General features: G+C 42.1%; 1 long non-coding RNA gene across 1 annotated transcript; it reads right to left on the reverse strand.

Annotated features, from left to right (window-relative positions):
- Positions 1–1,168: 1,168 nt before the first annotated feature.
- On the reverse strand, positions 1,169–2,923 carry LOC125630608 (uncharacterized). The gene is made up of 2 exons (XR_007354719.2): positions 2,714–2,923; positions 1,169–1,514 (listed from the first exon to the last, which is right to left on the reverse strand). It is a non-coding gene; the product is annotated as an uncharacterized LOC125630608 (long non-coding RNA).
- Positions 2,924–4,856: the final 1,933 nt, after the last annotated feature.

The following is a 4,856-nucleotide window of genomic DNA, read 5'->3' on the forward strand; positions in this document are numbered from 1 at the left end:
GGGTCTGGGTTCCTGGCTGCCTGGCCCGGTAGGGTCTGGGATGCCCCACCTCCCAGCGTGTCAGGGCTGCCGGACCAGACCAGGCCAGCCCATGCAGCAGATGGTCTGGGGTTGAAACTGCCAGCCAGGCCCATGGGCGTTGCAGCTCTGGGGTCCAGGGCTGCTGGTCTGCCCCACGATGGGGAGGTCCAGGGTTCCCGGCCAGCCCTGTGGGACGGGGGTTCAGGGCTGCCACCCAACCCTGCAAACTCCAGGGTCCAGAGCTACTGCCTGGCCCCACATGGTGGGGTCCAGGGCTCACTGCCAGTCTTGCAGGGTCAGGGATGCTGGATCCGTGGCTGCTGCTCAGCCCCGCAAGCTCCGTGGTGGCCACCCAGCCCTGCCTGGCGGGGGTTGGGGTCCAGGGCGGGCGGGCAGCCGGTCACCCCACATGGCCAAGATCTGGGGTGCAGGGGCAGGGTCCTGGCTGCCACTGCCCTGCCACCCAGCCCCTGCAGCCCAGGTACCACATATGTGGCCCACAATGATAAATAAGTTGAGAACCACAGATCTAGCTCTAAACTGCTTTACCTCCATTTCCCCAGCTATAAAACAGGGATACCTGAGAGGACTGTTGTTGGTGTTACTTAATTGTGAAGACGGCAAGCACTATGTAAGTGCTATGTATGTCTATTAATGAGCTGACTTTTCAATGAGTAGCAGGTGCATTGGTTAGCCAAATAGCCCTGTCAACCATCAATCTGCGAATACTCTCTCAGGTTTGAAAGTATTCAGAGGTTGTTATTAGAGTCCAATCCCCATCTCTGTTTCCGTAAATTTCATTTAGCATCCAGGATTATTCAACAGCCGCAAGATAATGAGGACATATGACCTGTGGATAAGAGAGAATACAACAAAAAAGAAAAGTCCGAAGAGTTGAATTGATCTGAAAGTGATGAAACTTCTAGCCTTCAAAACGTACCTCATGAAAAATAATTATATACAGGAGATGGCTTATTGTTACATAGATGTAATAAGTGTAACCACTGGCAATGTACACCACTCACTGTAAGAGATCATTACTTTAATGAACCAGTCCCTGAATATTTTCTGCATCAATTACAGTTAGGTCCTCCTCTTAATAAGTGTTGCTTGCAGCAAAAAGCGCAAAATAAGAGACCTAATCAAGTACAGAACAGCACATTTTAATAAAGCGAGCCACAATAATCTTTTTTCTTCTTTTCCCCTTTAATGTTCACAATAACTTCTTAACTGGAAAAGCATTCAATCACACAGAGCAACAGGTTAACTGCATCTTCAGAGTATCATTCCATTTGCTGCACATATAGAGTTAAATATTCCATCAATGGTAGTCTTTACTGATTTGGGTGGGACACAACTCTTGCTGCTTCTGCTCTCATTGTTACTGTTCCCTGAGACCATTACCATTCTCTTCATTGGAGAGTGGGTGCAGTGCTAAGAATTTATGCAGATTCATAAATCTTTTTCCCCAAGGTGCTCTGTTGTTAAGTCTCCTTTGTGAAGAGGAAATGGAAGAAAAAAGTCTGATGATCATCATCACTCTCTTTCTGAAATACAGACCGTTTTATTGTTTCACTCCGAAAGGAGCAGCATTCACAATTAGTTAGAACCAAGTGCTATAGCAAAGCTGTGTGACTTGCTTTGGCCACATTGTTATCAGCAAAACAATAAATCAGCCAGGAATAGTCTGTGGTTCAAGTTGACTGTTTCACAACCCTGCTATTATAATAACATAACTAAAAACCTTCAGGCATCTTTCAAAGTTATACATTGCTGTTATTCCCTGAGTCCAGGAAAGTTTTGTTTACAAACAAAAAGTCGGAATCTCATCAGCAAAAGCATTATTGATTAGAAACAACAAATTTAATATACTGTAAGAGCCAGATGTCATTGGGCTGTTAATAGAGTTTCTTTAGCTCTGGTAAAACCAAGGGGTAAGGTAGGAATCACATACTATAAGGATTCAATTAAAGATATCCATTTGTTCAATCTCGCAAGTGGAGCAAAACCACAGTGTTTGAAATGTCTGTGGAGTACACAGTGTCTCAGTAGAAAACACCCAAGCAACCAAACATAAACAGAAGCTCAGGCTGTTTACAATTGAGATTCTAGTCAGGGCAAGTGCCATACAGGCTATTTTTATCAGGTAAATTACATTAATTCTGCTCCAGCTTTCAGATCCTTAAAAGTTCTCCATTTTAGACTCCTTCCCAGCTGCTTTCAGATGACCTGTTAACAGTCTGGGATCTGCTGTTTGCAACTTCCAACCCAATTTAAGCACAGCAGTATTGTCAACTCAACTCTTCAAAAATCATGAGATTGTCTTAAAAAATCACAAGATTTGTAGACTCTGTACATCTTGGGTTCTTTTTAGTCTTCTGGTTTTTGAGCTTTTACTGGTTAAGTTTTCAAGCTTTTTCTCCACAATGGGTAGGTCACCTGTCTAGTACTTTGGACAAAGGGGTTCAATTCACTGCTCCACCACAGACTTCCTGTGTGACCCTGGACAAGTCCCTTAGCTTCTCTGTGCCTCAGTTCCCCATTTGTACGATGGGGTTAATAGCACTTTCCCTACCTCACAGAGGTGTTGGGAGGATAAATACATTAAAGGTCACGAGGCCCTCAGATACCACATTAATGGGGACCACATACATACCTAAAATATATAGAACTATATAGGCTAAAAACTTACTCTTTTTTTTTCAAATGAAACCTGAAATTCTCATATATTCAGATGACTCCAGGAGCTGGGGCCCTAGGAAAAATACCAAATATTGAAAGATCAAAGATAAAATCAGGATAACTGGCAACACTGTAGCACTCTTGCTGCAGAAATGTGGTATGATTTTATAGCAGTGACTCCAGAATAAGCAGATCAGGAAATACTCAGCACATTCCATTCTCGCTCTCTCCCCTGTAAAAAATAAAATAATATTTTATTATATTAAATTTCCAGCAATTGATCATAGAAAACACCAGTCTAGGAAGTTTTCTTTTGTACTTATAATATTACAGTGTCACCATGGTTATGGAAATACTCCTTTAAATGGATAGTTTTTAATATATGAATAATGCGTAGGGAAAAAGCGGGAGCCCCAAGCCAATGCAGCAATGGAATGCAAAAAGGGAGAGAGAGTGATGCCAAGGAAACATGCATATAACATGCAAGATTCAATTAAGAACAGCTGGCTTGCATCCGGACTGGTTTCATGAAGGTGGTGTGATTGATGTATTCAGTAGTTTTTACGACACTCACTGAAACCATAACTTCAGATGAGGATGTATTTGACACACAGATCTGAAAAGGAAAGCCTGGTTTCATATATATATTTATATATCACACATGCACACACACATACACACAACTGCTGTATTATGAAAAAGCACTTCTTTTAAACGTAGGTCCCATCTCCACTGTTGTCCTCAGTGGTATCTGTAAACACGTGAGATTACAATGATTGTCTCCACATGTAACACAGTTTCAAATCAATCTGTAAGTTAGCTCTAACCCTACTCTGGATTTAGGGGAGCACAATTGTTGTACCACCAATTCTTTCACGTATTGTTTCTTCACATTAGAGATTGGAACTTGCAACTGTCAGCATAACCAAGCTATCTGAACCTCCCAACATCCAGTGTCTTCTGTGGTAGGTGATTCCACAAGAGGGAGTCCTCTGTACGTAGCTCTTTCCAATGATCACTAGTGCCACTGCTTTGGCCACCCATAGTGCATCGCATCCTGTATGAACAAGAGGCACTAGCAAGGTTAGATTCGGCAATTCTTGCTGTTGTTCAATAGCTCTCCAGACAGTTGGAGGAAAGGTCAAGAGTGCAACTGAGAGCAGAAAACCAGAATATAGCAGCACAGCAAGATCCCTAGTCAGCATGGGCAGCTCCTGGTGAAAAGCACTTTGAAGGTTGGAAAGGACATGATCTGCACATCCACCCATTTCATCCTTTTCAGATATGGTAATACTTTTTCCTCCTTCTGTTTATGGCCATGCTGAGTGCACGAGCCTCTGGGCTGAGGTCAGAGAGCTCTTGTCCTGGTTCCTCAAAGAGATTGAACACAAGATGGGGTTTACATACTGTTTTGGTGGACTCCTGAAGGAAGCTGGTCGAAATCAGCTAGTTGTCCAGGTAACAGATTGCATCAATACCTTCCTTGCTGAGGGAAGCTGAGATATAGCAACTATTATGGAAACTTTATAGTTTATAGGTTTTACAGAAGGAGTAAATTCACTAAATCAATGCAAAATTACACCTTTAGTTAAACTGGTGCAACTTCTGTGAGTTGACAAGCCCCTAAAGGAGGAAGAGTTGGAGGTATGACTGACAGGGTCAAGAACAGGGGACAAAGGTATCACGAGCACTCAGGTTTCCTTATCTCTGCATTTTGCTTAGGAATTTCATCATCTTTTTTCCACTGGCAGCAACCCTTCTGTGCTGTTCATATTTCAAGCATTCACTCCATAAACGTATGATTGTGGCTGACAGGGCACCACAGGTCTCACCGTTGGAAAATGCATGCAATGTCCAAAGCAGCCTTTAATTGACAGAAGAATTTTAGGATGTGTAAAAACTCCCATAAAGCAATGAGATTCAGGAGGGACAAGACTAGAAAATTACCAAAATCCCCTGCTCTGACCATCTGAGATACCATGAGAATTCTAATAAATGAAGACTTATACAAAGATATATCATATAAAAATAGAAAACAATGGAGATTTTTAATGAAAATGTGAAAACTTTTGTTTTGTTTTCATAGGTTTATTTTTGTCTGTTTTCCAAACTCTTTAGAATTTGTTAATTTTATCTGATTTATCTGTTTAATG

Source organism: Caretta caretta, chromosome 1 (genome assembly GCF_965140235.1).
Source record: "Caretta caretta isolate rCarCar2 chromosome 1, rCarCar1.hap1, whole genome shotgun sequence".
In the NCBI taxonomy this organism is placed as follows: Eukaryota; Metazoa; Chordata; order Testudines; family Cheloniidae; genus Caretta; species Caretta caretta.